The following is a 24,763-nucleotide window of genomic DNA, read 5'->3' on the forward strand; positions in this document are numbered from 1 at the left end:
CCCCTTCCCCCCTGAAAAAGGTAAGGATCAGGAGTTACATGGTAGTATTTTTTAGAAAGATGGATTGATTGTTCTTTCAGTACTGTGCAGAATAGTTTGGGGTTAACGGCTGAATTTTGTTTGAAGTATTAAAACCAGTGGGAAAGCTGTTCTGAGAAACATTAAAGCAGGAAGGTGGAAATTGTACAGGATTCAGCAGTGAATTAAGTCTTTTTTTTTCTTTTTAAGATTTATCATTATGTGTATTTGTGTGTGTCTGTGTGTATATGCTAAGTGTGTATGGGTGCCCAGAAGAGGGAGTTGGATCTCTTGGAACTGGAGTCATGGCCTCCTGGTGTAGATATTGGGAACTGAGTTCAGGTCCTCAGCAAGGGCAGTATGCCTGCTTAACAGATAAGCCATCCCTCCTATTCCTGAGTCTCTTTTCTTCGGCCCCTTAAACCCCAAAGTGACACCATGTTTAGATTGGAACATAGGACTAAAGAAATGTGTTGTAGTTGTCTTTTATAGTAAACTGCAATTTTTTATACAAGGCTACTCCCTTACCTGCTCCTAGTAGAGTCTCATGTTATCTAGGCTGATGTGCAGCTCAGACTCAAGTCATCTGTTTGCATCACCTCTCTGAGTAGCTGGGACTATAGGCCAACATACTTGTGGTTAATACAGAAGCAGATTTTTAGTAAGGAAGTGATACATGATTATGCAAATAGCCTAAAAAAGAAATTCAGTTTTTAACAATTTAGATACTGGGTTCACTGGGTAATAGTGAGGAAAACAGAAACATTAAGATAGTAAAAAGTAAAAATTTTTTTCCTGACTTTAAGAGAGTCTTGCTTTGTAGAGCTGCAAAGTGTACTGAGTTTAGGATGATCCTTCTACCTGGGCCTCCTATAGTGTTGGAGTTACAAGTGTGTGCCACAGTGCCTGCTCCTTTTTACAACAAGAAATTTTATCTCATCTGCTTCTGTGTGTTTATTATTATAGATAAGATATGAGACTGCTTATATTTGGATAATTACACTCAGGAAATATTACTGGGTTTCTTTAAAGTTTAATGATGGCTTCATGAGGTAGAAAGAATGGCAGAAAATTCTGATGAATAGGGGCGTTAAATATTGAAAACTCCCAACTTCTCTTAAGGATGAATAGGATTTTAAGGTCAGCAGGACAGAGTATAAGGACATTGTGAAATGAAAGTTTATTCTTTGATTTACTTTGATATGCTTGGTTTTATAAAAGTACTTTTGGAGGCTGGGGAGGTGGCCCAGTTGGTAAAGGGCTTGCTGAATAAGCATTAGGACCTTAGTATGGATCTTCAGCAGCAACTACTTGCAAAACAAAACAAAACAAAACAAAAAACAACCAATGAGAACACCTGTAATCCTTTCTTGAGTAGGCAGAGAAAGGAGCATCCTTGGAGTTTGCTGAGTCCCTGAGCTTCATTCACATTGAGTGAAAAAGTGTCTCCGAGGGTAAGTTAGGGAGTGACTGCAGAAGATGCAAGTGTCCACCTGTGGCTTCCACATGTACATGCACACATGTGCACATACACATGAACACAGGCCAGTGCATACAGATTTTAAAACATCTGGTTAAACATCAACCATCTGTGTGTGTGTGTGTGTGTGTGTGTGTGTGTGTGTGTGTGTGTGTGTGTGTGTTGCTGTTTTGAGACCCTTAAAGGTATTTTATTTAGTTTGTTGACCCTCATTAAGCTTACTTCCTTCACATATTGTCTATTTCTAGACAGCGGGCTTCACTTTGTGAAGAAAATTTTCCCATTTTCCCAGTTCTTTCCCTTCCATCCTCTCCGTAGGCCTTGCTTTGCTCATGCTAACAAGTGCTGTACTATTTAACTACATCCCCAGTTCTTTCTGTAGCTTAGGCTAGTCTGAAAGTCACGCTGATTTTTTTTTTTTTTTTAGCTCTTTATTTATTTATCCTGTACTTGTCTGAACGTGTGCATTCCATGGGGTGCATGTGGAGTTTAAAGAACAGCTTTTGGGAGTCGTTTCTTCTACCATTTGACCTCCAGAGGTCAAATTTACTGCATCAGGTTTGGTAGCAAGTACTTCTACCTACTGAACCCTCTTGCCAGCCCCTGAAAAGCTACTTTGTAGCGGAGGATAATGCTGGATCTCCTAAATTAAACTCCCAAGTTATGAGCTGAAGGTATGTGCCACTCGTCCCAGTTCACTTTGTGTTCTTTCTTTTTAAATTTTATATCTTTACTTATTGTATAAATGTTTTGCCTTGCATGTATGTCTATTTGATAAGTGTGTGCCTGGTCCCTGTGGAGGTCAGAATAGGGTATTAGATCCCCTTGAACAGGTGGGTGAGATCTACTGTGTGGGTGCTGGGAATTGAACCCCAATCCTCTACAAGAGCAGCCAGTACTCTTTAACTGCTGAGCTATTTTTCCAGACCCTTTCCTTTGTGTTTTAAAGTGTGTATATGGGGGGTTCTTTTAGCTTTGTAAATGGTAGATGAATAATTTATTTATTTATACATCTTGCTTCCTTCCATATCTAACATATTTTTATGCTGTATTTAACTTGAAATCTCAAAGATTCTTGTAGTCAAGGATAAAACGTCTGGAGCCCAAAGTGCTTAGAATTTTAAATTTACACTTTTACCAGTCGTTTTCTTTCTTGTGTTATAAAAATGTTAGGATCTACCTAATGCCATGGGTGTTGTAGCTTTTGTGTAATATTAATAATAATAAAAATATGTAATGTACATTATTGGGAAAAATAAGTTGATTATCCCTAACTTCAAGTTCCAAAATGCTCCCAAATCTGAAACTGGAACACTAACATGATAGCCTTAGTGGAAAGTTCCATACCTGCTCTCAATGAAAGATCACAGTCAAAAAGCTAAACTATAACTAGAAGATTTTCTTATGATACCAAGTTTGTAAGTAAGTTAATGTGTATATGAAAAATAAATGAATTTCATGTTTTTATAGTTGTGTGTTAATCTCATTTTTGTACCTGTCTTATTTTACATATATATATATATATATATATATATATATCCATATACTCTAGAATCTCCCCACACTCTGAACTCTAAAACACATCTTCAAGCATTTAAGGGATAAGCAGCCTATAATCTGCTCGACATGACCCCTATCCTTAGAGCTCCTTCATTTTTTATAATGTGCCAGAGCTAACTATCTTATCATTGTTTTCAGTTTCACTTTTTTTTCCAACAGGGTCTTGCTGTATGGCCCAGGCTGGATTCAGAGATACTGTTTCAGACTCTGTAGTGCTGGGATTATAGGCATGTGCTACCATGTCTAGCTGGCAGAGCTTTTTTTTTTTTTTTTTTTTAACTTATTTACGTGGTTATGGTTCTTAAACACAAACACCATTTGCCTTCTCTTTGGGGATTTTTTTAGCATATTTTATGTATTAATTTTTGATTTTTAAGATTGAATTTGTACAAGAGAACCTTTTTATTTGTGTGTGTGTGTGTGTGTGTGTGTGTATGTATGTATGATATGTGAGTGTCTGCATAGGCCAGAGAGGACATGGATGTCTTAGAGCTGGAGTTAGAGATGGTTGTGAGATACTTGACATGAGTGTTGGAAGCCAAACTTGGGTCCTCTGACAGAATAAAAGGAAGTACTCAGCTACTGAGCCATCTCTAGCCCCGTGATTTGTCTGTTATTTTCAAGTATATAGGTGTCGGGAAAATTGTTAAAGCCGGACATTTTGCAAGATTGCAAAAGCAGGTTGTTTTAGGGAAAACCTTTCTCTGTTAAAAAGTGTCTCACGGGGGCTGGAGAGATGGCTCAGCGGTTAAGAGCACCGAATGCTCTTCCAGAGGTCCTGAGTTCAATTCCCAGCAACCACATGGTGGCTCACAACCATCCGTTATGAGATCTGGTGCCCTCTTCTGGTGTGCAGATATATATGGAAGCAAAATCATAATAAAGTAAATAAATCTTTAAAAAAAAAGTCCACTAAAAAGTGTCTCACGTTAGCAATGAGGACTCAGACATCATTATTCTTTCTTACTAATAATTTTAAGGCAAGGAGAGCTTCTTGAGGATTATTATTGTGTTCCTTTTTTTTTTTTTTTCTTTTTGATACTGGGGATTCCATACATGCACCACTCCCCAGCCCTGTTCTGTTCTTCTATTATGTATTACTGAATCTAGAGAAAGGAGTGGTAGGTCATGCTTGTTGTAATCCAGCCAGTAGGAGGCAGAGGCAGGAGGAATGTCACAAGTTTGAGGCCAGCCTAATCTGAGTTTCAAGGCTATAGAGTGAGACCTTGTTTAAAAAAAGAAAGAAAAAAGTAATTTTGAAACTTGGAATGTAGGCCCAGAGAGATGGCTCAGCGGATAGAAACAGTTCCTGCTCTTCCAAAGGAGCTGTTAGGTTTTCAGTACCTGCATCAGATGGCTTACAACTGCCTGTAACTTCTGGATTAACCCCACCCCCCCACCCCCTAAACACACACAAACACACACTTATAAGTAAAAAGAAAATGTTTAAAAAATTTCAAACACCTTTGTCATGATACTAGAGAAAATACTATTTTTAAGTTTTTAAGTATTTGATATAAAGGATAAAGGACTAACTTAGATGATTTTTATTAGTTTTTGTTTTGTTTTTAAGCAAGGTTATCATTATCTAGCCCTGGCTAGCTTGGTATTCACTATATAGATCAGGTTAGTCTTGAACTTGCAGAGATCCACCTGCCTCTGCCTCCCAGTGTTGGAAATAAAAGTGTGTACCACCATGTCTTACATGATATGTGGGTGTTTGCCTATATGTACATCTTTGTATACTGTGCATGCAGTGCCTATAACGGCCAGAAGAGGCATAAGATTCCCTGAGACTGGAGTCTCAGGGAAAAGTGGTTTGCAAATGTTTTATCTCAGTTTCTAATACCTCTTCATTCTCATTAGTGTTATTCACAGAGCAAAGGTTTATTTCTTTGGTTTTGTTTTGTTATTTTGAGGTGCAGGGTCTCACCATTTAGTCCCAAATGTCCTGGAACTCATTATATAGACTGGGCTGGCCTTGAGCTCCGCCTGCCTCTGCCTCTCAAGTGCTGGGATTAAAGTGTGAGCCACCACATCCAGCAGAAGTTTCCTTCCTTCCTTCCTTCCTTCCTTCCTTCCTTCCTTCCTTCCTTCCTCCCTCCCTCCCTCCCTCCCTCCCTCTCCCTCCCTCCTTCTCTCTCTCTTTTTTGGGAAAGTAAAATATCAACAACCCTTTTTGAAGAGCAAGTAAACACTGTATACTATGTACAGGTGGTACAGAAAGTTTCTTTTTAATGTGGTAGTGGTGATTAAACCCAGGACTTGGAACATCTTGGCAAATATGGGGTATTAATACCCAGCTCTAGTATACACTTTAAGTCTGAACTGATGGTTTAGCCCTGCTCAGTGGTGGAATGCTTGGGTATCACTACACTGATTTTTAATTTTTTTTTTTTCATGAAAATTTTATGCTTTGATGTGGTCTAAATCTTCCTTTTGTAGATAAGACTTTTATGGGGGCTGGAGAGATGGCTCAGAGGTTAAGAGCAGTGGCTGCTCTTCCAGAGGTCCTGAGTTCAATTCCCAGCAACCACATGGTGGCTCACAACCATCTGTTATGAGATCTGGTGCCCTCTTCTGGTGTGCAGATATACATGGAAGCAGAATGTTGTATACATAATAAATAAATAAATAAATAAAATCTTTAAAAAAAAGACTTTTATGTCCTTTATCTAATGCTGAGTTTTGAAAAATTTTCAAGTTAGAGAGGGTTAGAAGGGCTAGAGGTGGAGATTTATTTGTTTTGTTTGTGGTGGTGGTAAGGGTGATGCTGTTTTGAGACAGTCTTACTGTGTAACACATTCTGCCCTTGAACTTCCAGTCTTCTGCTGCAGCTTCCTAAGTATTAAGATTATAGGCATGTATCACCACCATACTTTATGTTTAAATGTGCAGTCCATTTCACATTGATTTAATTTAACATTTCCTGAGTAGTAAGATTTCACAGCGTAGCATCATTGCTTCAGCATCATTTGTTATAAAGGCATTCTTTCCTCCATTGAAATGCTTAGGTAAAGTTGTGAAAAGTCAGTTGGACATACTTGAGCACATTTTTCTGGGGTTTCTACTCTGTTTAATGAGTCTGTGCATCTCTCCATCAGTACACCGATGTGTTGTAAATTGTAACGTTGGGAAGAGTAATTCTTCCCAATGGATTGTTTTTACAAAAATGCGTTAGGTATTTTAGGACTTTCCCCTTCCCTTATAAATTTTATAAGCCCCATTCATATCTGCAAACCCTTTTTGCTTTTAACTAAGGACCTCAGAGGTACTGGGCATGCATTATTATACCATTGAGCCATTATACCATTGAAACTTTTTTTGCTTTTTTTTTTTTTTTTTTTTTAAACTTGCTTTCAAGATAGGCTTCTCATAGGATGTGCAGATATCCTCATAGGATGTGCCTTGAATTTGTGATGCTCTTACCTCAGCCTTCCCAAATAGCTAGGACTGCAAATCTGTACCACACTAGGCATACTGGTTACCTTTGATCTAATTCCTAACTCCAGGAAAGAAGGGCTAACTCACAGTTTGAGGGGATGTAGTTGATGATACAGAGAAGGCGAGGTAGCAGGAGCATGATGTGGCTGACTATATTGTGTCCAGATAGGAAGCAAAGTGATGAATGCTGGCACTCAATTTGCTTTCCTTTCCCTCTTTTATGGTATTGCTTACATGCAGGGTTGGTCTTCCTTCGTGGAAAAACCGTCATAGATACAACCAGGCTGTGTCTCCTAAGTGATTACAAATTCAGTCATGTTTGCAGTGAAGAATAACCATTGCATAGACTAGTTTCTTTGAGCAATATAAAAACATTTCTTTTTGGTTTGTAGATCATATAGAAATGTGCTTGTTTTTGTTTATTGATCTTGAATCTTGTGATCTCCCTGAACTTACTTAGATAATAGAATTTCTTTTTCTTAATTTCTAAGTAAATAGTTATACCATCTGCAAATAAGGACTGTGGAAAAGCTTTCCCAGTCTGGTTTGCTTTTCATTTTCTGTTCTTTACTGTCAAATTTTCCATTACTGTTGACTGAAACTGGTGAGAACTGCTGTCTTTGCTTTGGACCTGCACTTAGGAGGAAAGATACTGTTTTTACCACTAAGCATGATGTTAGCTTGTTGGCTGTGGCTGTTTTTTTTTTTTTTTTTTTTTTTTTTTTTAAGCTGTTTTTTGCCAAGTTGTTGAAGTTACCCTTTTGTTACTGGTTTGTTCAGAAGTACCTCCCACCCCAAATCAAATCTGGGCCTCAGGTATGCTAGGCAAGTGCTCTTTACTACTGACCTGTGTGCCCTAGGCCCTGTTGAGATTTATTACCAGGAATTAAACATTATTTTCAAGATTTTTTTTAAACATTATTTTTGTTTTAGTGTGAGTCTGCATGCCACATGTGTACAGTGTTTCTGGAGGCCAGAAGACAGTATCTGATCACCTGGAGCAGCAGTTGTGAGCTGTTCTACATGAGTCCTGAGAACCAAATTCAGATCCCTGGAAGAGCAGCAAATACTTTTAACCAGTTGGTATATTTCTCTAGATCCACATGTTTTTTTTTTTTTTCCTACCAATAGTTGAGGCAGGACTGGAGAGATGGCTTAGTGATTAAGAGAACTTGCTGCTTTTCCAGAGAACCTAGGTTTGATTCCCAGCACCCTTGTAGCACCTTACACCTGTCTAGTTCCAGGGGACTCAACTCAACATCCTCTTCTGGCTCAAAGCACCAGGCATACACTTGGTACACAGACATGCAGCCAAAACACCCATGCACAAACAATTTCTAAAAGTTAAAAAAAAAAAAAAAGAGGGCGTTGGTGGCACACGCCTTTAATCCCAGCACTTGGGAGGCAGAGGCAGGTGGATCTCTGTGAGTTCAAAGCCATCCTGGTCTCCAGAGTGAGTTCGAGGATAGGCTCCAAAGCTACACAGAGAAACCCTGTCTCGAAAAAACAAAAAAACAAAAAAACCAAAAAAACAAACAAACAAAAAAGTCGAGCCTCTTGCATAGCTGGAACAAATTCCATTTTGTTGTGGTTTACAATCTTCCTTATGCATTCCTGAGTTTTAATCTGATACTCTTTTATTCAAGATTTCTGTGTCTAAGTTCATGAGGGATGTTGATTCGAAGTTCTCTCCCTCCCTGTTTCTGTTTGCAGTGCTTTGTCATTATCGTTGTTATTATTATTATTATTACTATTATTATTTTGAGACGGGGACTGACTATATAGCCTTGATTGGCTTGGAACTTGCTGTGTAGACCAGGCTGGCTTCAAACTTATAGAGATCCACCCGCTCTGTCTCCCAAATATTAAAGGAATGCACTTCCACATCTGGCATGAAGTACATATCAAGCATATATTGGGAAATGAATGAGAGAGAAATCTGTGTCCCTAAGGCATTTCGTGTGAGTGTAAAACAACAGACACCAGAGCCACAGTGGAGAGGGAGCACTGTTGGAATAGGATTAATTTGTTTAGAGTTGTGAAAGATAATACTGGAATGAGTGGTAAGGAAGGTTTAAGCGAACCCAAGGAACACGCATCTACATACAACTACTGAGCCAAAGTGAACATGTATGGCCAGAAGTCAGTGTCAGGACATTTTTTTTTTTTTTGGTCAGGACATTTTTTGAGGCAGTAGAATTAGGCAGTATAAGGAAGATACTTTCCTAAACCCCAAGAAAGAATTTAAATCTGAGCAGAATAAAGTACTAGTTTAAAGGTTCCTAACCTCCCCCCCCATTTATTATTTTTATGTGTGTGGGTGTTTTGTCTGCATGTATAGCTGTGCATTATCTGTGTACTTGGTACCAACAAAGGGCAGAAGTACAATGGATCCCCTAGGACTGGAATTACAGTATTTGGGAGGCTCTATTTGGGTGCTGAGAATTGAACCCTGGTCCTCTTAATTGCAGAATCATTTCTTTATCCCTCAGTTTAAAGGATCTATTTATTTATTTATTTATTTATTTATTTTTATTCTTTTGGTATTTTGAGACAGGGTTTCTCCGTGTTAACAGGCTGTCCTGGAACTTGCTTTGTAGACCAGGTTAGCCTTGAACTCACAGAGATCTACCTGCCTTTGCCTCCTGAGTGCTGGGATTAAAGGCATGTGCCACCACTGCCCAGCAAAGATTCTTAATCTAAGAGTAACTTGAATGTAGTTTAAAGTATGGGCACCACCTCAAAAGCCTGGATGGTATAAAGAGCTGTGATTTTTTTTTTTTTTTTTTTTAATTCTTACGCTACTAGAACTTTTTATAATAGAAAAGTCAGCATAAAAACAACTCTGGAGAAAATCTCAAAAAAATGAAAAAAGAATTCTTACAATTCAAAAGCCCTAAAATAAATATCCATTTATTTTTTTCATATTATCTTGCTTTTTAAAAAATATGTGAATTTGTTTTTAAGTCATTCTTAGTAAAGACAGTTTTTGTACTTTGACATTTGTTGTGTAAATATCTTTCATATTTCTTTGTAATTTATTTTGAAGGAATTTCCCCACTGTAAAGTATATCACTCTCAAATTGTAAATATTCAAACATTTAAAATTATTACAATGCTTACATGATAAGACTATAAAGATTAAATTGGCTTTATTGAGAATGTAGATTGCTATAGTTTTTTATTTAATATCTGATATTTCCCAAGCTATTTGAATATTCTTTTTTTTAAGATTTTATTTATTGATTATGTATACAACATTCTGCTTCCATGTATATCTGCACATCAGAAGAGGGCATTAGATCTCATTACAGATAGTTGTGAGCCACCATGTGGTTGCTGGGAATTGAACTCAGGACTTCTGGAAGAGCAGTCGGTTCTCCTAACCTTTGAGCCATCTTTCCAGCCCGTATTTGCATATTCTTGATGAAACAGTTTAATGCCTAGGAATTGATTCCTTAGATACTTTAGCTTTGTGTCAGTTAATCCACAGACCAATTGGTCAGATTTGTTGGTATTTTCAGGAAAATATATTTCTAATAAATTTGGCCATTTTGTATGAGAAATTTTTAGTTTGTTTCTAATTCTTTAAAAGGTTACTTTATATTTTCCTCCAAGTATTTTTATTATTAGGATTCTTCTCTCAGTTTCAAAGTCTATAAAATGGGCCGGTGAGATTGCTCTGTGGATAAAGGCTGAGTGAATCCCTGGGACTTACATGGCAGAAGGAGAAAATTTGTTCTGAAAGTTGTCCTCTGACCTCCATGAGTATACAGTGGCAATTGCAAACAGACAGACACACAAACAAATGTAATTTGAAAGTTTAAAAAAAAAGTAGGGGCTTGAGAGGTGGCTCAGTAGTTAAGAACATTGGTGCTCTAGCAAATTTAGTTCAAACTGTCTGTAACTCTAGTTTCTAGTGACACGGTGTCTTCTTCTGACCTCTGAGGGCCCCTCAGGAACATACACATAAAAATAAAATAAGCTAATTAAAGTAAAGCCAAACAAAATACACATACTAAATTTGCTTTTTGACTAAATTTAGCCTTTTATATCTGATGGAATGCTCTTATTAGCTGTTGAAGATTATCAAAGAAATTTTGTTGGCAATTCATATATATATATATATATATATATATATATATATATATATATATATATATATATATATTAATTCACAGGGCCTGGGGGAATGGCTCTGTACATAAAATGCTTGCCATGCAAGATGTGAGGTTGGGAGTTGGATCCTCAGCATGCAGGCTCCAAAAATCTGGGTGTGGTGGCATAAACCTAAAATTTCAGTGCTGGGGAGGTGGGCATGAGAAGATTCTTGGGTTTCCTAGCCAGCTAGTTTTGCTGAAAGGGTTAGTAAGAGATGTTATATCAAAAAGTAAGCGTTAGAAGATATGTGATGTCAGCCTCTGGCCTCTGCATACACATGCACAAACACATGTATATATCATACATAAAATTTCACAATCAATAAAGTTTTCCCTAACAATCTAACATACAGGGCTGGAGAGATGGCTCAGCAGTTAAGCACTAGCTGTTCTTCCCAAGGACTCAGGTTCAGTTCTCAGCACCTACTATCTAAAGCACTCCGTAGTACATGCAGTCGAAACAGTCAAATAAAATAAAATTAAAAGGACGAAACGCTAACATACATGTATGATGAAAATTTTGCACAGTAACCATATCAGTAAGAAATGCTACTGTATTAAAGTTGGAAGTTTTTAGTTGACACACTGGAGAATAATATTATTCAATTACTGGAATGATAAAATAATTCACTCAAATATGAATATATGTAAGTTGGACATCGTGGCACATTGTAACCGTAGTGGCATGCACACTTGTAATCCTAGCATTTAGAAGCTAAGTTAGGAAGATCAGAAGATTAGAGGCCAGCCACCATATCTCAAAAAGATAGCAAGGGGCCAGTGAGATGGCTGAATAGGTATTGTCATTTTCTGTCAAGCCTGGTGATCTGAGTGTGATTTCTTGAACCCGTGTGGTAGAATTCAATAACCGGCTTTCCACAAGCTGTCCTCTGGTTTCTATACCCACATAGACCGCTGTGCATGCATGCGTATACACACACACACACACACACACACACACACACACACACACACTTTTAAAATTTAGATTTATTTATTTTATTCTATGTGTATGGGTATTTTGCCTGCATGGGTGTCTGTGTACCATGTGTGTGCCTGGGACCTACAGAGGTCAGAAGAAGGCATTGGATACCCTGAAACTGTAGTTAGGGGTGTTTGTGAGCTGCCATGTGCTGAGAACTGAACCCTGGGTCCTCCACAAGAATAGTAAGTGCTGGTAGGTGCCCAGCTATCTTTCCAGCTCCATGTAAACAAATTAAAAAACAAAAACAAAGAATATGAAAACATTCAATAAGTTTTTTAGGAGCTGAAGACATGGCTCAGAGGTTAAGAGCACTTTGGCAGGAGTAGAGAGAATTTGGTTTCTGGCATCCATGTGGGATGGCTCACAACTATCTGAAACTCTAATGCTAGGAGATCGTTTTGGGCTCCTTGGGTATCTGCAGACACATGGACAAACACACATACCCTAATCGAAATCTCACTGTGAAAAGTAAATGTTAAGGGCTGGCAAGATTGTTCAGCAGGTAAAGGCTTGCTGCCAAGCCTTCCAACCTTAGTTTAATTGCTGGAACCCACGTGGTACAAGGAGAGATTGACCAAGCATGAATGTTTCCACAAATAAAATAATTAAAAAAACTTTTTAAAGTTAAAGATGCTAGCTAACTGTGTTAAATCATAGTTGTACTCCAGCACTTTGCAGCTGCAGGCAGGAGGATTTGGAGGTTGAGGTTGGCTTATGTTACAAAGTAAGTAGGCCAATATGAGCTGCATAATTAGACCCTGTCTCAAATAAAAAATTATAACGACTAGAGAAAATATTAACAAATATGTTTGTTAGTATATTAGTAAATGCAAACATGTTTGTAGGGGAATGTTTATATCACATCTATTAGTAAATATTCACACATTAGTATAGACATCTGAAATTATTATAAATACATGTAATTTTAGTATATCAAAATAACATACTGATGTAAGATATCAGGCTCTCGTTTCTGCTTTCTTTAGGTAAACATGTAAGTTTGGTAATTTCAGTGATTTTATTGTTTAGTAAAATAAGTTTTAGGGAATATATGAATATATGTGTTAGAGGTTATGAGACAAATGATTGAAAGCAGGATCAGTAATAAAAGGTTGTTGAATTCTGTGTGGCCATGTAATGGGATATTTTATGCTAACACAAGAATGAAGTAGGAGTGTCTCTCTCTCAAGATGGAAGAGCTTGCAGTGTATGCTATGTATAAAAGTCCAGCATGAGAACAGTGTACCAGTCCTTAACATTTTTTTGTTTAAAGTTCATTTTGTTGTTTTCTCATTTTGCGGGTAATTGTTTCTATTGTTTGAGACATGCTCTGAATAATGAGCTCTGGCTGGCCTTATCCCTCCTCAGACTACAGATGTAGGCCACCACCACTGGCTGCCTTTTTAAAGCATTAGCCTTGCAAAGTTACCATAGCATTAGTATTTTCTAATACTAATACATACTGTATTACATACTTTGAAAAATGGAGGATATAAGATAAATCTACAAGCAGAATTTTTAGCAGCCACTTAATACTCTTTGTAATTGTGACGGGGAGGCAAACTGGTTATGTATATTCCCCTTTTTGTTGCCTGGTCTGATGGCTGATTTGTGGGTTTCCTGGTGACATCTTCCCTTTGCAAAGTTAATGCTTATCTTCCAGATTTCTATAGCTATAGAGCTCGATGACAGCCTACTGTGTACGGAAACCTTCCTCCACTGAACTTTGTTTTAAGACATGTCCCCCATTGAGATTCTTTTCAATCATTTTTCTCTCTTCCTCTTCCCCCACCTCTGAATAGACTTTATGAATAGATTATCTTATGTGTAAAGTTACTTTAAACTAATTTATTTGTCAAGATAGCAACACTAAGATTTTCAAGTTTTTTATTTTTAGATTTATTTTTCATTATGTGTATGAGTGTTTTGCTTTGCATGTATGTAAGTGCACCATGTGCCTGGTGCCCACAGAACATGGAACTGAGAAAGTTAGAGGTGGTCATGAGACCCACGCCATGTGAGTGCTGGGAATTGAACCTAGGTCCTCAGCAAGAGCAACAAATACACTTTATCTCTGAGCCCTCTCTTCTAGCTTCTCCTTTTTTTTTAAAAAAAAGATTTTCTTTATGTCATGTGTATATATGTGTGGCTGAATATGTATGTGCACTGTATAGATGCAATGTCCTCAGATGTCAGAAAAGGGCATCATCTGGTGGTTGGAGTTGCCCATTGTGGATGGGAGAATAACCTGTGCTTTGGGCAAGCACAGCACATGTTCTTAACTGCTTAGCCATCTCTGGTTCCTCTTCCCCATTCTTTTTTGTTTGTTTGTTTTTGTTTTTGAGACAGGGTTTCTCTATGCAGCTTTGGCTGTCCTAGAACTCAGTCTGTAGACCAGGCTGACCTCAAACTCAGTGATCCACCTCTCAAGGGCTGGGATTAAAGGTGTGTGTCAATACGGCCTGGCCTTCCCCATTCAGATTAATCAGTTTTGTTGGCATTATTGTTTTTATACTATAAAATGAATGTTTAATCTGTTCCTTCAGTTTTTAAACATCTTTTAATCTTTCTTAATTTCCTACACACGAAATGTATTTTGATGACACCTCCCCCCCACCCCATTATCCTCTCATATCCCCCTCCACCCACAGAACATTTTATTCCCAGGTCTCCCTTATACTTTAATGTGTGCCACCCTATGTGTATGTGTGCCTGTGCCCACCCCATGGGATTTAATTAGGGCTGCTTTCATGAGGATGGGTAGGGGATTTAATTAAGCGAAGTTTAGCAGTTGTTACACCAAGGAACATGACTTCCCTCCCCACAGCACAGCCATTGACTAACTAACTGTCTATCCCTCTTCTGGGAAGGGTAAGCTGCTGTTTGTGATGGAGTGTTGATGGGCTCAGTCTTCTGAAGGTCTTGTGCAGGTCTCATGTAGGTAACCACGGATACTGAGAGTTCATTGATGCAACAGCCATGTTATGTCCTGAGAACAACAGTTTACAACATTCCTTGCCATCCTTTGACACTGATATTCTTGTTTTTTTCCATTTTTTCTTCAGCAGTATTCCTGAACTTTGAAAGAGGAGGTGGTGGGTGACACAAATATCCCGTTCTGGCTGAACACTGAGCAGTCCATTACTTATTCTCAGCACTCTGACCAGTTAGGAGTCCAGTAAGCAGCTCCCGTTGCAAACTGGAGCTTCTCAGCTCCCCTCCTTCCTGAGAGCCTTTTTTTTTTTTCCCTCCCACTTATTGTTTTTGCAGACAGGTTTTCAGTAAGTAACCTACATGCTACTTAGACCAGGCTGGTCTCAAACCTTCCTGCCTCTCTCCCCCAAGTTTTGGGATTACAGGCCTCAACCACTGTGACTGGTCTGTGTGTTAACCTTTCTTTTATAAAGATATAGCTGGAATCACAGGCATGTGCCATGTGTCTGACATTAGTATGTTAGTTTTGAACTATGAAATTCTTTTTCCTACCTCAAATATCACACACCAAAATTTTATCAATGTTTGATTCTTTCATTTTAGACAGCCATATTTTTTGCCCTGTATAGTTTGTGTCATGATCTGCTAATTTTAATTTCCCATTTGTAATCTTTGTGAATCATGAAAGACTGAGGCTTTATTCCTTAGGTATTCTTTTTTTTTTTTTTTTAAGATTTATTTATTATGTATATAACGTTCTGTCTACATGTATGCTTGCACACCAGAAGAGGCACCAGATCTCATTACAGATGGCTGTGAGCCACCATGTGGTTGCTGGGAATTGACTCAGGACCTCTGGAAGAACAGCCAGTGCTCTTAACCTCTGCGCCATCTCTCCAGCCCTTCCTTAGGTATTCTATAAACAGATTGCAAGGCATTTCTCTTTGCTGTTGTGGGACTGCTAATTTCAGCAAACTCCAGAATTCTTCCCAGCCATTTACATTTTGATGTTTCTTTTCCCTGAGAGTCCTAGAGATGTTGGTGTCTTTGTTTTGAAACTTTCCAGTGATGAGATTCCTTTTTTTTTTTTTTTTTGAGACAGAGTCTCTTCATTATCGATGATGAGACTTTAAAATATGAAATTGCTTGCTTTTGACTTTCCCTTGGCTTTGCAAAAGCTTAATTTTATATATTCCATTGATTTTTTTTTTTTTTTTAAATCACCCAGAAAGCATCTGGGGAATATAGCAGATCAGTTTGGATGCTCTAAATTCAGAACTTGGTACTGGCTTAACCCAGATTTTAAATTGACTATGTGAATGTAGTAACTGCCCTCTAAACTGCTAGGCAAAATTGAAAGAACCATCATTTCTTTTAATTAAACTATTAACTTAGGCTAAATATCCAGATGTAAAGTTACTTGATTGAAGGATTTTATAATTGATGTAGATTTTTGTATTGTATTGATTTTCAGACACTTATGATGCCATTGGTGGTATATATCCACTTCAATTTTAGTACTTTCTTTAGAATTATATATCACTTTTTATTTTATTTTATTTTATTTTGGTTTTCCTAGACAGGGTTTCTCTGTGTAGCTTTGGAGCCTATCCTGGCACTCGCTCTGGAGACCAGGCTGGCCTCGAACTCACAGAGATCCGCCTGCCTCTGCCTCCTGAGTGCTGGGATTAAAGGCATGTGCCACCAACGCCCGGCTGAATTATATATCACTTTTAAAATGTTTTAGAGTAGCAGTTTCTTAGAAAATTTGAAATGAAAGTTGCTTATATTTATGTTTTAGTATATTTTAGGAATTTAATAGGAGTAAGATTTCCCCCTTGTGGTTCTAGGAATGGAACTCAGGTTCTTGGGCATGTTAGGCAGGTACTTTAACACTGAGTTGTAGCTCCTGGGTTGAGACAAGTTGATTCTTAACCAGAGCATTTATTAATAATACAGCCTTCTGTGCTATGCATTAATGTGTTGAGTCAGAACCAATTTAAAAAATTATGATTGGCTATTAGCATAATGAAATAGAGTGTTCTTGGAAGGAAAGCCTTGAAGAGTATTACTATCCTACTCTTAGAACAGAAGACATTGTTCTTTTGTCTTATGCCCTTCTAGAATCTGAATAGAATGATAGACTATTTTTATCTGCAGTTTCACACATTGCTTAAAACTGTGTTTGATTGAGACGGTTTAAAAAATTGCTTTTAATTCTTTGCCAAGTTAGAAATATATTTTCTGGGAAGTAAATAGAAAAAAGGCATTTTTGTTCTGCTTGTTAGTTTTTATTTAGCCAAGAATATTAGTAGATGTATATTACCTAATTGTTATCTTAAAATTTTATTCTTATCTTTAATTATTTGTATATGTGTGTGTCTGTGTGGGTATATGCACATGAGTGCAAGTGTCAGGTCTCCTGGAGCTGGATTTATAGGTGGTTGTGAGCTGCCTCGTGTGGGTGCTGGGAACTGAACTCAGGGTCTCTACAAGAACAGTATACATGTCCTTAATCACTGAGCGTCTTTACAGTCCTTCTCATTGGTGTGTGTGTGTGTGTGTGTGTGTGTGTGTGTGTGTGTGTGTGTGTGTGTGTGTGTGTGTGTCTGCATGTGTTATGGGAGGCTAGCGAACAACTTTGGAGTTGCTTTTCTCTTTCCATCTTAATGTCGATTCTGAAAATTGGTCTCAGGCTGCCAGGCTTGCATGCAAGGCAAGCCGTCTCTCTGGACCTTCCTTATTGCTTTTTAAATATGGCTTTTGACTGTGAGAGTTAAAAAATACCCTTTATTATTAAGTGAAGCATATCACTAGCTCATTTATCAGAAGAAACACCTAAATAAGACACTAAATAATATTTTTATTTTCCTATTTATAACACCTTTAGGATTTGTATTCAAACTTCCAAGTCAATCTATTTTATTGAAACTTGATTCTATAGAAGGCTAATTATCTCTTTTTCATGTCCAAAAGAAAATAAATTGTCAGGCATGATGGTGTGTGTCTGTTTGATCCAAGCATTGAGGTGACCAGTGTGGTCTATCTAGTGCGTTCCAGGCCAGTAAGAGGTACACATTGAGACCTGTCTAGAAAAGAATTGTGCTGGGTAGCGGTGGCACATGCCTTTAATCACCACAGGCAGGCAGATCTCTGTGAGTTCCATGCCAGTCTGGTCTACAGAGCAAGTTCTAGGACAGTCAGGGGTACACAGAGAAACCCTGTCTCAAAATAAATTGCATTCATTTTTTTAGTATGCTTATTAACTTTTTCAATTGTTTTCATAATTCATCAATTGTATATTTAAGGTTTTTTATATGTATTATTATATAATATATTTATTATCATAGTATATATTTAATATGATATAATATACATAATACATAATATATAGTATGTGTAATATATACTATTAATAGGATTAGTTTGAAAGGGTTCAGTATTTTGGGATGCTTTCTGCCATGATTTGTTTGTACTTCACTGGAGATGTTTTACATACATAGTCTCCTTTGGCTAGGTATAGAGAAACTCATACTCACAGAGATCCTCCTGTCTCTGCCTTCCAAGTGCTGGAACTAAAGGTGTGTCCCACTGCCCAGCTTAAAAGCATTTTTGATTACATTTATTTATATGTATCTGAGTGCATGTGTGCCATGGTGTGCATGTAGAAGCCAAAAAGACAGTTTGTGGGAGTGGATACTTCTGCCATGTGACCGGGTTCCCCATTAGGCATGGCAGGGAGCTCCTCGTCTCCTAAGCCATCTCGTAACACTGCTTTTTTCAGTCAACTGGAATCCCTTCTGGGTTTCCGCATCTTATTCTTTACTGACTTTTGAGTAGCTGTGTAAAACCCTGATGTAAATGTTTGGGCTTGTAGTTGTAGGGCATGTCCCCAGAGACTGTTCCCCTCCCTTGGTGTTTGAGTTTCTTTCAGGTCTCTATGACTGAATAGAGGTTTCAGTTCTCACTCATCCGATTTCTAATGGAGTAGGCTTAAGCCTGTAGAGATTTTGTAGCTTAGTTTTATTTAAATTTGAGGTCTTATGTACAGTGAAACAAGTTTTGTTAAATATGTGTGACAGATATGTACAACTGTGTAGCCCACACCTCTGTCAAGATTGACAACATTTATGTCTCCTAGGATGCTCCTCATACTGCTTCCCACTCAGTACTTATCACCCAGACTGTTTCTGTCATCAGAGGTTAGTTTTGCCTGTTAATGTAAAAGGGTTCATTTTGTGGTAGGTTTCTTGTACTGAACATAATACATTTCATATTTGTTAGTTCTTTGTTTATTATGTTTTGTTTTTTTCTGAGCAGTTTTTTTGTATTCTATTGAAAGATTTGCTTATTCATTTATATGTAATTTTTTCCTTGCCCACTTTTGCTACTATGCAAAATGTGTCTGTGGACATTTGTTGTATATAAGCCCTTTGTGAATCTATTTTCATGTTTCTTGGGCTAATATCTATAATTAGTATTATAGGTCGTGTGTTAGAAGTATGTTTAGAAACTTTTTGTAAAGCTAGTGTGTGGACATAGTGATAGAGGTGTGTGGGAATGAGAGATGAATCAGAAGGCTGCCATAGGCTCAGGAGATGGATTACTTGGTAAGAATGCTTGTTGAATAAACATGTGGACCCGAGTTCAAATCCTCAGCATCTACATAAAAAGCTGAGCATGACACCCTGTGTGTACCTATAGCCTCAGCCACTTTGCAGGGCAGCGACAGGAGGATTACTGGGACTTGGGCTCCAGGTTCTGTGGAAGACCCTGGCTTAAGTGACTAAGGCAGAGAGTCATAGACCCAGGGCACCTAACTAACCTTCTCTGGTCTCTGTATGTACATGGACCATATGCCTACAAATTTCATGTATGTACACACACACACACACACACACACACACACACACACACACACACACACTCATTTTAAGCAAGGCTGTTTTTCGTAAGTACCACATAAATAATTTTATCACAAGTACCCATTAAATTCATGGGAAATTTAAGATAGGAAAGTAAAATCACATTTTTACTCTCATTACTTCTTAAAGAATCTATTAAAGATCCAGTGAAGAGACTTGTCACTTAGGACTGTATAAATGACAGAAGACATGGTCTAAACTAGTTTAGACAACAATGAGAAAGTCTGGGCAGTGTCATTCATTCTCAAAGCTTTAAAATACTGTGTATGTTTGACTCACATTAATGCTTTATCAGCTCTTACATCTCTTGTGAACTCTGTATTCATTTAGCTGAGTTGAAAGTATCCTTGAATAAATGAAAATCCATAGTATAGCTGGATTTGTTGTTGTTGTTTAACCTTTCTCCATTATGTGGTCTGTCCTCCCATGGGAGTAGTTTTCAAACTTACCCACTTTTTTTCTGTCTCCTTGTAATGATACTGCTGATTTCTCTCTATGTTTTTTGAGTATCATTTACAATTTATGCTTCCTTTTCCATTGCAGTCACTGAAAGTTTGGAATTACTTCATCTGTGGTTCTTAGCTTAACCTGCCTAGGTTTAAAAATCAAAGATGCTGATAGATACAATATTAGGAGTAAGTCTTCCCACTCCTTTGTTGTGATTTCAAACCCAGAGCCCCACACATGTTAGGCAAATGCTCTAATATTAATTTATACTCTTACCCTAGGCATGGGATTTTAAAATGACATTATTGCAATATACAGTAACACCATGCTAATTTGCTTTGAGGAAAATTAGAAAATTGCTTTTTTCTATAAGCCAAAGGAATAGATATATGAAAATTAAGGCAAATTTCTAGTCATGTTCATTATGGTTTGAGAGTGGGGAAATGTTTATTCCTTTGTCCCAGAGTCTACAGATTGCTTGCAAATATGAAGAAATACATCAAGCCTTAGTTACCATTCTATTGCTGTGAAGGCACCATGATCAAAACATTTTAAAGAGACAGGTTGATCTCTGTGAATTCAAGGCCAGCCTGCTTGCTCTATAGAGAGAGTTCCAGGACAGTCAGGGTGGTTACACAGAGATACTATGTCTTGAACACCCCTCCCACTCCCCCACCACTGTCAAAAACAAAAACAGAACAAAACAAAAAAACTGGGATTGTAGGGACTATGGCGTCAGGCAGGCAGATTTGTGGTGCTGAGAGCTCACATCTGATTCCCAGGTTGGAGGCAGAGAGAACTAGACTGGGCCTGATGCAACCCAAACTTTTGAAACCTCAAAGCCCATTCCATGTAAGACTTTCTCCAACAAGGCCACACCTCCTAATCCTTCCTAAAACTGTCCCACCAACAAGTAATGTAGCACTCAAATAATGAGCTTATTGAAGTGCTAGTCTAATTCATCCTTATCAATAAAGAAATCGGGAGTCAAATATTGAGGTAAGAACCTGAAAGATCAGAGAAGCAGGGCAGCAGCCACCAGTGACTTTCTACCTCTTCTGTTCCTCCTTGTAAAACAGAGATCCTGTCAGCCCCGCCTTACCACTTCCTGTCTATTCTCTCTATAGTCATCCAAACCTTTATGGTCATCTAGTAGCTAGCTCTGCCCTCTTGACTCCAAGCAAGCTTTATTTGTCAGAACACATTCAAAATACCACACAGCAGCTTATTGGGGGGGGGGGGGCTAGTCTCATTCAAACCACCACAGTTATCATTTAGTCTGTCTGTCCAGGATTTTTGTTTTTGTTTTTATTTGTGTGTGTGTGTGTGTGTGTGTGTGTGTGTGTGTGTGTGTGTGTGTGTGTGTGTGTGTGTGTGTGTGTGTGTGTGTGTGTGTAGAGGCAGTTTTGAGCACTCAATTGGATGCTGAGAACTGAACTCAGTCCTCTGCAAGAGTAAGAAGCTTTCTTGCCTGATGAGATGTATTTTCAGAGTTGTATTTTCTTTTTCTTTTTTTCTGTTTCCCTAAAATTCTCTTATTTTTATTTAAAGTAGAAACAAGCTTGCTTCACACATCAATCCCAGTTCCCTCTCCCTCCCCTCCTCCCCCGCTCCCCCAACCTCCCACTTTATCCTCCTCTGCTCCCCAGGGAGGGTAAGGCCCTCCATGGGGGAATCTCCAAAGTCTGTCATATCATCCTGGGCAGGGCCTAGGCCCTCCCCCATGTGAGAGAGCATCCCTCCATGTGGAATGGGCTCCCAAAGTCCATTCGTATAACAGGTATAAATACTCATCTACTACCCGAGGCCCCATAGAATGCTGAGGCCTCCTCACTGACACCCACATTCAGGAGGTCTGGCTTAGTCCCATGCTGGCCTCTCAGCCATCAGTCTGGGAGTCATGAACTCCCCTTTGTTCAGGTCAGCTGATTAAGTGGCTTTTCTTTTTCAGATTGTTTATATATGGTGGATTATATTGATGGATTTTCGTATGTTGAACCATCCCTGCATCCCTGGGATGAAGTCTACTTCATTATGGTTTATGATTTTTCTGATATGTTCTTGGATTCCATTTGCCAGTGTTTTACTAAGTATTTTTGCATGGATGTTCATGAGGGAGTTTGGTCTGTAGTTCTCTATCTTAGTTGTGTCTTTGTGTGGTTTGGGTACCAAGGTCATTGTAGTCTCATAAAAAGAGTTTGGCAATGATCCTTCTGTTTCTGTTGTGTGGAACAATTTGGAGAGTATTGGTATTAGCTCTTCTTTGAATTTCTGGTAGAATTCTGTGCTGAAACCATCTGGTCCTGAACTGTTTTTGGTTGGAAGACTTTTGATGACTGCTTCAATTTCGTTAAGGGTTATAGGCCTATTTAAATTGTTTATCTGTTCTTGACTTAATTTTGGTAAGTGATATCCAGAAAATCGTTCATTTCCTTTAAATTTTCCAACTTTGTGGAGTACAGGTTTTCAAAGTATGACCTGATGATTCTCTGGATTTCCTCAGTGTCTGTTGTTATGTATCCCTTTTCATTTCTGATTTTGTTAATTTACATTGTTCTCTCTCTGCCTTTTGGTTAGGTTGGATAAAGGTTTGTCTATCTTGTTGATTTTCTCAAAGAGCCAACTCTTTTTTTTTTCCATCGATTCTTTGTATTGTTTTCTTTGTTTTTTATGTTATTGATTTCATCTTTCAATTTGATTATTTCCTGGTATCTACTCCTCGTGAGTGAGTTTGCTTCTTTTTGTTCTAGAGCTTTCAAGTATTCTGTTAATTCTCTAGTGTGGCTGTTCTCCAGTTTCTTCATGTGTGCTATGAACTTTCCTCTTAGAACTGCTTTCAGAGTGTCCCATACTTTTGGGTATGTTGTACCTTCATTTTCATTGAATTCTAGGAAGTCTCTGATTTCTTTCTTTATTTCTTCCTCTACCCGGGAGTGATGCAATTGAGCATTGTTCATTTTCTGTGAATTTGTGGGGTTTCTGCAATTTGTGTTGTTTTTGAATTTTAATTTTAAGCCATGGTTTCCATTAAGATACAGGGGTTTATCCCAATTTTCTTGTATCTATTTAGGTTTGCTTTATTGACAAATATGTGGTCGATTTTAGAGAAGATTCTATTTGGTGCTGAGAAGAAGGTGTATTCTTTTGTGTTTGGATGGCATGTTGTATAGATCGTCTTTTAAACCCAATTGTGTCATAACTTCTGTTAGTTCCTTTGTTTCTTTGTTAGGTTTCTGTTTGGTAGTCCTGTCCAGTGGTGAGAGTTTGGTGTTGAAGTCTCCCACTATAAGTGATTAGAGTTTTAGTAATGTTTCTTTTATGAATGTGGGTGCCTTTGTATTTGGGGCATAGATGTTCAGAATTGAGACTTCATCCTGATGGATTTTTCCTGTGATGAGTATGAAATTACCTTCTTCATCTCTTGATTACTTTTAGTTTTAAGTCTGATTTGTTAGATATTAGGATAGCTACAGCTGCTTGCTTCTTAGGACCATTTGATTGAAAAATCTTTTCCCAACCCTTACCTCTGAGTTAATGCCTGTCTTTGAAGGTGAGTTGTGTTTCTTGTATGCAGCAAAAGGATGGATTCTGTGTTTGTATCCATTCTGTAGCCTGTGTCTTTTTATAGGTGAGTTAAGACCATTGATATTGAGGGATATTAATGACCATGTTAATTCTTGTTTGTTTTGGATTAGTTTTTGGTGGTGGTATTATGTGTGAGTTTTCCCCCTATTTCTGACTTTTGGTAAAGTGAGATTATTGCCTATGTTTTTGCGAGTGTAGTTGACTTCCTTGGGTTGGAGTTTTCTGTAGTGCTGGATTTGTGGATATACATTGTGTAAATCTGGTTTTGTCATGGAGGATCTTGTTTTCTTCATCTGTAGTGATTGAGAGTTTGGCTGGGTATAGTAGTCTGGGCTGGAATCTGTGGTCTCTTAGTGTTTGTAGAACATATATCCAGGACCTTCTGGCTTTCAAAATTTCCATGGAGAATTCAGGTGTAATTCTGATAGGTCCTCCTTTATATGTTACTTGGCCTTTTTCCTTTGTGCTCTTAATATTCTTTCTTTATTCTGTATGTTTGGTGTTTTGATTATTGTCTGGCGAGGGGACTTTATTTTTGGTCCAGTCTATTTGGTGTTCTGTAGGCTTCTTGTGCTTTCATTGGCATGTCCTTCTTCAGGTTGGGAAAGTTTTCTTCTATGATTTTGTTGAATACATTTTCTGCACTTTTGAGCTAGGCTTCTTCGCCTTCTTCTATACCTATTATTCTTAGGTTTGGTCTTTTCATGGTGTCCCATATTTCCTGGACATTTTGTGTTAAGGATTTGTTGGATTTAAGATTTTCTTTGGTTGATGAATCTATTTCCTCTAGTTTATCTTCAGCTCCTGAGACTCTCTCTTCCATCTCTCTCTCTCTCTCTTTTTTTAAAGATTTATTATGTATACAATGTTCTGTCTGCATGTGTCCCTGCAGCCCAGAAGAGGGCACCAGATCTCATTACAGATGGTTGTGAGCCACCATGTGGTTGCTGGGAATTGAACTCAGGACCTTTGGAAGAGCAGTCAGTGCTCTTGACCTGAGCATCTCTCCAGCTCCCTCTCTTCCATCTCTTGTATTCTGTTGGTTATGCTTGCATCTGTAGTTCCTGATCGTTTACTCAGCTTTTCTATTTCCAGCATTCCTTCAGTTTTTGTTTTCTTTATTGTCTCTATTTCAGTTTTCAGGTCTTCAACTGTTTGATTGGTCTCATCTGTATGATTGTTTTTTTCTCGGCTTTCCTTGCTTTCTTTAAGAGGTTTGTTGATT

At 38.0% G+C, this 24,763-nt stretch overlaps 1 protein-coding gene across 8 annotated transcripts in view; it reads left to right on the forward strand.

Moving 5' to 3' along the window:
- Positions 1 to 24,763, forward strand: part of Cnot4 (CCR4-NOT transcription complex subunit 4) — a 104,241-nt gene that overhangs the window by 7,652 nt on the left and 71,826 nt on the right. The window contains exon 1 of one of the 8 annotated variants that reach the window (XM_027391448.2): positions 2,051 to 2,172. The exons of the other annotated variants lie outside the window; for them this stretch is intronic. The gene's annotated coding sequence lies outside the window, so the exon portion shown is untranslated. Of the gene's footprint in view, positions 1 to 2,050; positions 2,173 to 24,763 lie in introns of those variants that run through there. 8 annotated transcript variants of the gene reach the window in all.

Source organism: Cricetulus griseus, assembly GCF_003668045.3.
Source record: "Cricetulus griseus strain 17A/GY chromosome 1 unlocalized genomic scaffold, alternate assembly CriGri-PICRH-1.0 chr1_0, whole genome shotgun sequence".
NCBI classification, from domain to species: Eukaryota; Metazoa; Chordata; class Mammalia; order Rodentia; family Cricetidae; genus Cricetulus; species Cricetulus griseus.